We start from the raw sequence: 11,169 nt of genomic DNA, 5'->3' as shown, positions 1-11,169 counted from the left end.
CTGGGGACATCTCCCTGGACACCTGCGAGCCCCTCTAGAGTCAAGTCTCTTGTCAACCCTAAGATGGCTCCCTTAATTAGGCTATATATTTCTCTGCTCCCGTGTCCACCCTTCCTTTATCCATGAAAACTTTGGTACCTCGGTTGCCACTCATAATGTAGACTTTGAGGTTAGAGGATCCTGGGTCTTCAGGGATTTGATTTCCTTTGGCTTAGGGAGAGAGGCCGAGGGTGTCAATACCCACAGCTCTGTACCCCATGCTAAAAAAAGGCATTTTAAGGGTGCATGGCTCTGCTGTGCAGTTGGATTCACTCAAGCAACTTTCTTTTATGCTCTCCAAGGAAAACCGATTTATTTCAGCCTTTATTCAGAGAAGTTTATTCTTGCGTTGTTGAGCTGTCTTGGCAAGATAAGGTGTTTGCTGCTCAAGTCGAACAATTTGAGTTTATTCTCAGGATTTCACGTAAGGATTTGAATGAAGAGAAATAAGTTATCTTTTGTTTCCATGCCTATGTTGTGGCTCACTCCCCTCCCACTCCTAGTGAACAAGTACACATAAGAATAATAAAAATAAGTTAGAAAAGTGTTACTGCTGTTACTATTATTTTGCTTTTTGAGACAGGGTAACCCTGACTGTCCTGGAACTCACTCTGTAGAACAGGCTGGCTTCAAACTCATAGAGATCACCTGCCTCTGCCTCCAGAGTGCTGGGATCAAAGGCGTGTGCCATCACCACCCAGCAAAGGTTTTTATGATAACAATATTTTCTGAATCAAAAAGAGTTGAAAACACGTCACTGGCCTGGGATAATTTGGATATAGAGTGTTTTGCAAAAAGTCCCTGAAGACTTGTTACCCAGCTGCTGGTACCATGGGTAGGTGATATAATTATAAGGGGGTTAATTTCATTCATGTGTGGTTTGGAGGTGAGGCCTGGAGGAGGAAGGGCTCACTGCAGGCACATCTTGCCCTGGTCGTCTCCTGTCTCTTGCTATATTTTCTGGCTGCCGGGAGTTGTGCAATTTCTTTCTGCCACAGGTTCTTGTTGCTGTGATGTCAGGTCTCACCCCATGCGCACAGCAATGGATGGCATTGAACAGGTCAAAAATCCTCAAATTATGAACTGAATACACCTACTGATGTCACAAATGCGTTTGTCACAGCAACAAAGACTCCCTAATGTAATATGACTTGTTGAGAGAATAAATAAATGCATGCATGGAAATAATCCTGAGAAAACCCAGCTACCAATACAGCAACTGCTCTAGAGAGTTCACAGGCACAGTTGTCAAGCAAGGAACATGTCCTTCCCGAGAAGCCCTAGTCACGCTGAGAGCCGCCCTTAGGAAAGGAAAGCCTGCGATGGTGGTGGGCCCCGGGGCTGAGGTCCAACGAGGTGGCTTTGACCTTAACCGTGTTGTTTTCCTACACTGAGCTTCACCTTATTTGCCTGTAAAAGGTGGATCAATATCTCCTGCAGGGCTCCTCTGAGAGGCAAAGGCTGATGTGTAGCGGACACTCAGGAGCGCTGATTCCCTTGGCGACTAGTGCCTTCTGAACCAAGGAACTTGAGGCTGGAGGGATGGCTCAGAGGTTAAGAAGAACCAAGACACATGAGCATAAGCCTGAGAACCCCCCTTCTCTTTGTTTTAATACGGTGTATCAAAACATGGCTATGTAGCCCAAACTGGCCTCAAACTCACCATCTCCCCACTTCGCTTCTAAGTGGTGGGATTATGGGTGTGTGTGAAGACACTTACCTTTAAAAAAAAAATTATTTTATGTGCCTGAGTGATTTTCTTGCTTGTATGTCTGTGCAACACATTCATGTCTAATGCCCTCAGAGATCAGAAGAGATCATCAAATGCCCTGGACTTGGAGTTGTGGACAATTGAAATCCACCATGTGACTCCAGGGGGTCGTGTCCAAATCCCCCACGAGACTGAGAAGTATTCCTAACCGCTGAGCCTTCTTTCCAGTACCTAGAGAACATTCTTTTGTTTGTTTGTTTGTTTTTTTATTAAGATTTATTTATTTATTATATATACAGTATTGTCAGTATTCTGTTTGCATGTGTGCCTGCAGGCCAGAAGAGGGCACTAGGTCTCCTTACAGATGGCTGTGAGCCACCATGTGGTTGCTGGGAATTGAACTCAGGACCTCTGCAAGAGCAGGCAGTGCTCTTAACCACTGAGCCATTTCTCCAGCCCCGTTTGTTTGTTTTTGAGACACGGTTTCTCTGTGTAACAATCATGGCTGCCCTGGAATTTGCTTTGTAGACCAGGCTGGCCTCAAACTCACTGAGATCCGCCTGCCACCATGTGGTTGATGGAAATTGAACTCAGGACCTCTGGAAGGACAGTCGGTGCTCTCTCTTAACCTCTGAGCCATCTCTCCAGCCCCTAGATAACATTCTTAATTTGAAAATTTTAATCATGAATACAATGTAACTGGTTGGCCCTATTTTATTTAGAATTTAGAATAAAACATTTTTTTAAAAAGGAAGGCTTCTACTGAAGCTGTCATTATGGTCATTTCTTTCCCTCTCTCCAAAAGAAGAGGGCTGAGCAGCAGATTGCAAAGCAAAGGGCAGGGGAATGGTTTTCAACACAAGAGCCTCTCTCACCTCTTCTGCCCGTTAGTCTGTCAGTCTCTCTCTCTCTCTCTCTCTCTCTCTCTCTCTCTCTCTCTCTCTCTCTCTCTCTTTCTCTCACTGCTAGGAAATAAAGAGAAGAAAAATACCCAAGAGATAGTGAGATCTTCAGGGTTTTCCAAAGGGGAATTTCCCTACTTTCTTTCCGTGCTTGGCTTTTCCCCTCGTCAGTTGGAAAGCGTGCCATGCCGGCAGGATGCGAGAGCATGTGAGGGCGTTCTGTGCTCTCTGCCAGGAGATTTCCCAAAGCAGAAGTGGGCAGATGGAGAAAGAGACCGAGAGAGAGCTGCTCTAGTCCAGGGAACAAGAGGGGGCCAGAGCACAGATGCCTTCTGCTGATTTTGTTTGTTAGGAACCTGCCCCAGGCTGGGCACAGCACAGGGATGGGTAGCACGCTTGTCTGGCATGACCAAGGCCCTGGTTTCACCAAAGAAATGAATGAATTGCATCCTCACACACAGAGGACGCTCCCCCGCAGTTCTGCCCAGATTCCTCTCATGTCTGTCACTTTGTGGTTCTTGTGGGTGAATGAATGTTCACTTTCAAAGTGGGCAATGCTACTTTTCATGTCAGAATTGAATTTTTCCCCAATCTTGTTGATAGAATTGTTATAAAAATATTCTATTTTTAAACATAGGGTCTCATGTACCCCACACTGGCCTTTGTAGCTAAGGATGACCTTGAACTTCTGATCCTCTTGTCTCCCCACCTGTGTGTGCCACCACAGCTGATTTAGAAGATTCTGGGGCTCATAACTAGGTGTGGTGGTTTGAATAAAAACGGCCCCCATTGGCTCATAAGGAGTGGCACTATAAGGAGGCGTGGCCTGGCTGGCATAGGTGTGACTTTGTTGGAAGAAGCATATCACTAGTGGGCAGACTTTGAGGTTTCAAATGCTGGAGCCCAAACCAGGTCTAGTGAGACATTCACTTCTGACTGCTTACGGGATACAGATGTAGAGCTGTCAGCTACCTCTCCAGCACCATGTCTGCCTGCATGCTGTCGTGTGCCAGCATGATGATACTGACTAAACCTCCAAACTGTAAGCCAACCCCAGTGAGATGTTTTGCTTTATAAGAGTTGCCATGATAAAGGTGTCTCTCACAGCAATAGAAACCCTAACTAATACACCAGGTAAGCACTCTTTCAGCTGAGCTACCTCCAAGTCTATTCTATTCCCCACGCAAAACAGTAAGTTCAGGTGTAGATTGCTGCCTACTTGCCAATGGCCAGCTTCTGTCTTTCCCTGCTAAACTGACTGTCCTTTCCCACGGAACAGAGTCCTCTTGACCTCCCTAATTATTTGTCTAAATATCAGGATTGTTTTTTATCTTCTTTGCTGTAGTGAGGGTTTTGGTGTTTAGAGGACGCAGAGTGCTATAAATGAGCATTGTTTAGTTTTTCTCTACAATATGATTTTTAGATTAAACAATTTTTTATTTTATTTGACTTTTACTGTTTTGCCTGAACATGTCTGCGTACCACATGCACGTAGTGCCCATGAGGGCATCAGATCTCCTGGAAATGGTGTTAGATGGTTGTGAGCTGCCATGTGGGTGCTGGGAACTAAATTCACATCCTCTGCAAGAGCAGCGTGTACTCTCAACCCCTGCGCCATCTCTTTAGCCCTTCCTCCTCCTCCTCCTCCTCCTCGTCCTCCTCGTCCTCCTCGTCCTTGTCCTCGTCCTCCTCCTCCCCCCCCTCCTCCTCCTCCTCCTCCTCCTAGACAGGGTCTCAAGTAGGCCAGGCAAACCTTGAATTTAGTATGTAGCCAGGGCCTTGATGTAGAGTTAGGCTAGTTTTGAGATAGGATTATTAAACATATTTGTATGGCAGCGGCTATTCTTGTCTTGGATTAATTTCTTGTGTGTGTCCGTGTTGTTCTATTATTTCATTCTGCCACACCTACTCCAACCCATTACTCAATCCTATCCAGCATCTCCGGGGATTATTCTGCAATTCTTATTACACTGTGCTGATCTGGTTAAGTTGTTTCAGGGGAAGACACTGGTAAGGTCATAACGTGTTCCTGGTAAATGGAAGTACTGAGTCAGCTCTCAATGGTTCTGTCTGCCCAGTCTTCCTACTTCTGAATTACACACCACATCCTAGGAAGTCCCAGAACAAATTTATCCCAAATGACGTATCGCTAATAAATCTGGAGAACATTTCAAAAGTCCCTGAGAGCCAGGGGAAACTTGCTTTATACATTAATCGAAATGTATAATATTTTTAATAACAATAAATGATGAAACCAGCAGCAACAGCAAAGGCGCATTGAGGGTTTAAAAGGTCTCGAAAGCAAAAAGGTCTCAAGCTGTATTGTAAATGTCAAAATTTTTAATAAATTTAGTTCCTATGACTTTCTCCATTCCAGGGAGACCAAGGCTTATATGGCAACACCGGGGTCTATTGTCTGATCTTCAGGTGTGAATGGCCTCTGGGTGCTACCAGCAAGAGAGCTAATTTCCTGCCTGGCTGAGACAATGGTCGGTTACCTCTCCCACAGTGTGGAGTCTGGTGCTGTGAGTTTGCTTGCAGGTCCCCTCTGGGTGCCCATAGCCCAGAAGAAGGCAGGTGGCTTTAGGGTTCTGTCTCTTTGTGGACCTGCCCACATCACCCTGTTGGAGTGCTTTGTCCCTCTCCAGCAGTGTCTTGCCTGAAGTATTTATTAACTTGGGTGAAGACAGAACCCTCAATTTAGAAATAGTCTTACTCAGAGTTAAATTGGGCGGTGGTGGCACACGCCTTTAATCCCAGCACTTGGGAGGCAGAGGCAGGAGGATCTTTGTGAGTTTGAGGCCAGCCTGGTCTACAAGAGCTAGTTCCAGGACAGAGAAACCCTGTCTCGAAAAACCAAAACAACAACAACAACAACAACCACCCCCAAAAAACCTGTCTTGAAAAACCAAAAAAAAAAAAAAAAAAAAAGAAAAAAAACTATTCCTCAGAGTTTTAATCTCATAGTCTGACTCAACGTGGTAATTCCTTTCATGAGTGTCTGCCCTGTCAACATTAGAATTTTCTAAAATTTTCTCCTTGTTGATAGAGTCTGAAATTTCTCAAAGTTGTGTCAGGGTCTCATGTACTCTTAGGTTGGTTTTGCATTTTCTAGGTAGTCAAGGAAGAACTTGGCTGAGTGATTGGATTCTAAATGTACCACCAGCACTCGGGAGGCAGAGGCAGGCGGATCTCTGTGAGTTCGAGGCCAGCCTGGTCTACCAAGGGAGTTCCAGGACAGGCTCCAAAGCTACAGAGAAACCCTGTCTCGAAAAAACCAAAAAAAAAAAAAAAAAATGTACCACCATTCCAGGCTCTGCCATGACTTGACCAAATATGAGGGAAGGCTGTAATTCTGTGAACTCATCGTGGTTTGGTCTTCTGCTTTGTTTCCTCGATCCACAAGTCAGTACCATGCTGTTATATTTCTATACGTCTGTAATATAGCTTGAAGTCTGGAATGACAATTGCTCTAGCATTGTTCTTTTTGCTCAGAATTGCTTTAGCTCTCTGAGGTATTTTGTAATTGCATATGACTTATAAATTTTATTTTATTTCTATGAACAATGTCATGGGGATTCTGTTCAGGATTACACTGAAACTATAAATTGCTATTAGTAGGATAGTTATTTTCACAATGTAAACTGACCAATCTAGGAGCATGGGAGATCTTCCCATTTTCTGGTGTTCCTCTCAACTTCTTTCTTCAGAGATTAAAAGTTTTCATTGTTGATGTCTTCCACCTCCTTGGTTAGATTTGTTCCTAGATTTTTATTTTGAGGCTATTGTGAATGGAAGTGTTTCTATGACTTCTTTCTTAACTTGCTTGTTATTGCTATATAGAAAGACTACATTATTTTTTTCTTCTGATTCTGTATCTTGCCATTTTACTGAAAAGTGTCGATCATTTCTAGACATTTTCTGGTGGAGTGTTTAGGAACTCTTATGTATTATCTGCAACTAGAGATTGTTTAATTTCTTCGTTTCTTAATCGTATTCCTTAAATGTCCTCTTTTGCCCAAATGCTCTAGCTAGTGCTCCAAGCACTATATTAAGATGAAATGATGTTGGTGGACAAACCTGTCTCATTCCTGATTTTAGTGAGATCATTTCAAAGTTTTTCCATTTAGGTGATGTTGGGTTTGCCATACATAGCCTGTATTCTGCTGAAATATGTTTCCTCCAGTCCTCTAGGACTTTTATCAGGAAGGTATATTGAACTTTCTCAACGGCCTTTCTACATCTATTGAGATGTTAATGTGATTTTTATCTTTAAGTTTATCTATATGACTCATTATCTTTATTGATGTGTATCTATTGAACTATCTCTGGGGTAAAGCCAACTTGACCATGATGGATGATACTTTCGATATTTGTCTGCATTCAACTTGCAAGTATTTGAGAATATTTGCATCTGCATTCAGTCAGGATATTGGCCTGTTACTTTCTTTTTTAATGTCCTTTTACCTGGTTTTAGCATTAGAGTGGTATTGGCTTCAAAGCAGGAGTTTGGGAGTGCTCCTTCCCTTCCTATGTTTTTAAAATAAGTTCAGAAGTGAATGTTGTGGTTCTCTGAGAGTGGAATTATGCTCACTCACACTTGAGTCTTCCGGCAGAGTTCTGCTGTGCATCCATCTGGGCCCCGGCTTTTCCTAGTCAGGTTTTTATTACAGTTTCCATCTCCTGATTTATTATGGCTCTGTTTAGGTGGCTGACCTCTTCTTTGATCATATTTGCCCCTGCCCCAGTTCCAACCAAATCCATGACTTTCCCTGCCTACCCAAGTTTGTGCTCCCTGCCTTTAAAACCATCAAGCCCAGTTTGTGCAGCTCACATGCTCTTGGTCACATCCTCTTATGATGCTCTGAATGTCTCTGGTGTCCTACTGTTTCCCTGTTCATCTCTGAGTCTGTTTACTGGGTCTCCTCTTTCTCTTGGCTAATTGGGCCCAGGGACTGTCCCATCTTGCTCTCCCCCCACCCCAGGAATCAGTTTTCTTTGCTGGAGCTGGTAGCAGCAGGAATTAAGCATCCCTCAGGCTTCCTGCTGCTCTCCCGGCTCCCTAATGATAAAAGAAAAGAAAGGTGAAGTGAGTACCTTTCAGCGGCGGTGGTCCCTGCCAAGGTATGCCCTAAGCAAACAAGTGCACAACGGTTAGTGCAAGAGCATTATTGGGGGAGAGAAAGAGCAAGAGGTCATGTCAATATGGGGACATGAGAGAGGCGGGCAGACAGACAGGAAAGAAATAAGAGGAAGAAGGAAAGAAGAGGCAAGAGAGGAGCAAGAGGTGTAAGAGAGCAAAGGGACAAAGAGCAAGCTGAGCCTGGGGGGCACTTTTAAGAAGTGCACATGTCGGTATAGCCGAACGTGGAAAGGCATCTGAACTCGCAACAAGTGATGATGTAACTGCTTTGGAGACAGAGGCAGGCTGCTGCCTGGGGACACACACACACACACACACACACACACACACACACACACGCACACGACTAATCCCCCCCCCCCCACATTGCATTTAGGAAATAGTTTCAGAACCTTTTTTGTGGCGGTTCTCCCTTCTATTTAGAAAAGGATGAGAGACAAGCTGACCAGAGGGGTCACAAGGGACGTTTGTGGTCATGTGGGACTTTGAGCTGTTGTTGGTTCTTCAGTGTCAGCTCCTGAGCCTCTTCATTTTCCAGGAACAGGCTACACATTTCTCTCAGACTCGCTATAGAGATAGGTAGTTGCCATTCATGTCTACTTTTGAGCTTCCAAAAATTTCCTGTCCGGTCTTTAAAAATACAAGCAGCCTATGTCATGTTAGTGGGTTCGGGGAGAGGATGTCAATGTGTTTGGAAACCCATAGCCTTTCCCGGTTTTACAGCTGCCATTAGCTTCTCAGGACTGAAGGGAGCATTGTGCGTTGGCCCTGCTGCCTCCTGTGTAGGTTTAAGCTTCCTCGTCTCCAGTGTTTGGTTGTTGGTTGCTAACAAAACAAGACTATTTGATAACTTGTTGAGATGTGAAAGACACAGGATTCTTACAAAGAAATGAGTAATCTTATGATTAAGGGTGACTTAAGAGTGCTGCTGAGGGCTCCCAGAGCCCCACCAAGGAGCCAGTATCAATACCATATCCCCATTAGGGCAGTGGCTTTGCTCTGGGCCACTGCTACCTCACAGACCAGCATTTTGTTTCCCCCCTCTCATCCTGTTGAAGAATCTCTAAAACACGGTCTCTTAACATCTCAGATTCACTGCGCAGATGGCCTTCGGGCCTCCGTTTATTGGACTCTTTCTTCCGCACTTTGTTCTGTAAAGAGACAAAAAGGAGAAGACATGGAGGTTGGTTTATCAGAGTCAGAGTCCCTGTATCCTTGGTGAACCACCATGTCTGGCCAGCTCTTCCCTGAGATTTCCCATTTCTTAAGCCTGTCCATTCAGTTTCATTGATTCAGTCAGCTCTATTGACCCAATAACTTGCCCTTGGGTCAGCCAGGTGGCTTAGTGGGCAAAGGTATCTGCTACCCAGCCTGGCAACCTGAATCCCACACGGTAGAAGGAGAGAAATGACCCCCAGCCCCACACACTAAATAAATGTAACAGAAATTTTTTTTTTTCGCTCATGCTGTGGATAGCCCTGCTTTTGCTTCCAACCAAAGGCCTAGACAGATTGCCCTGGCAGCCTAGGAAGGGAGTTTGCAAGAGATCTAGGGGGCTGGAGCCTGGGGTCAGGAGAAGGAGATCCAACGCATCTTTAAAAAGTAAACCTAAAACACATGCCCCATTTTGAGCAGATTAGCACTAGCCTTCTCTGCTTATGAAAATAACAGTCGCTCCTGCTCACTATCTAAGAGCAGGGCAAAGGCCCGCTGCTCTGCCTCCCAAGCGCGTGTTTGTTTTACCAGAGCCAAAGGGAATGACTCACTAATGAGGCCCAGATTTCCCTTGGTCTAACACGCCAAGGCCATTGTTTAGTAATACTTGAGAGTAATCCCCTAGAAAACAGCACAAATCCAAAGTGTCCAATAAGTTAGCCAAGAAATGCAAATTTCAGACCAATAATATTATACCATTCCTATACAGTCCCTTAAACTGAACAATTCAGTTAGGTTTAGAGTCTAACAGTGTGACTTGACATTTCCATATTAAAAAAAAAAGCCACATCTTTGTTAAAGATCCTACAGGGCCCATGAGTGCCTAGACCTCTGTGATGGTAGAGTGTTGGAATGTTGCAGATCTAGAGCTAAGATTCGCTTGGGCTACGTTTTGTCTCCTTAATAGCCATTCATCGCTCACCTTGTGACTATCAGGTGAACCCTTTGGAATGTTTTAACAAACTACTGACTTCCGAGAACCCATAAACTAAGACCGCCATCAGATAGTGTCTGAAACCTGTAGTAGAGGCTTCTCCATTTTATCGTAGGCTGTCTACCTGCCACGCCCTGCAATGCATTTAGAAATTGTGTTGGTGTGTGATGTTCTTTTACTCTGTGGCTATACAACTTCAGGAAATGACTTCTACGCTGGGACATGTTGCTGGGAGCAAACTGAATCTGTATTCCCGGGGTGGGGTCTGTGGTCACTCACATTTGGTTCAAGAATAAACTCTTGTTCCCTTTGTCTCCTTTCTTTCTTCCTTCCTTCCTTCCTTCCTTCCTTCCTTCCTTCCTTCCTTCCTTCCTTCCTTTCTTTCTTTCTCTCTTTCTTTCTTTCCTTCCTTTTTCTATTTTATTTATTTATTTATTTATTTATTTATTTATTTATTTATTTATCATGTATACAATATTCTGTCTGTGTGTCTGCCCGCAGCCAGAAGAGGGTATCAGATCTCATTACAGATGGTTGTGAGCCACCATGTGGTTGCTGGGAATTGAACTCAGGACCTTCGGAAGAGCAGGCAATGCTCTTAACCTCTGAGCCATCTCTCCAGCCCTTCTTTTCTTTTTCTTTTTCTTTTTTTTTTTTTCGAGACAGGGTTTCTCTGTAGCTTTTGGAGCCCGTCCTGGAACTAGCTCTTGTAGACCAAGCTGACCTCAAACTCAAATATAAGTAAGTACCAGTGCTTGAGGATGGCTCAGTGGATGGAGTTCTTACTTTTCCTGCGGAGTGCTGGTCTAACTGAAATGAGCCCTGGCTTCATTACTCAGCATCGGAATAAAAAATTATCCAACACTACAGGCATCCATGAGGTGAAAGCTGGAAGGCTCCTGCCTAATCTCCCTCTCCCACATGCCATTTCTCCACCGTAGCCTCGCCTGTGGTTACACATCTGGTGGTGACTTTTCATCCCTGTGTAGCTAGTCACACACTCCTTCACACGAATTTTTACATACCTGTCTTATTGAGGACACTCCGTGACATGCTCTTTTCACTTATCTACCATGGCTTGGGGAACTTCTCATATCAATACATAGCAATACTTTCTTCAATTTTTAAGAGTGAACACAGAGTTTGCTTCTGAACCAACCAACCAACCAACCAGCCAGCCAGCCAGCCAGCCAGCCAGCCAGCCAGCCAGCCAACCAACTAACCA

This window comes from Microtus ochrogaster, chromosome 4, assembly GCF_000317375.1.
Source record: "Microtus ochrogaster isolate Prairie Vole_2 chromosome 4, MicOch1.0, whole genome shotgun sequence".
NCBI lineage: Eukaryota > Metazoa > Chordata > Mammalia > Rodentia > Cricetidae > Microtus > Microtus ochrogaster.
This window is presented reverse-complemented; position numbering follows the sequence as displayed.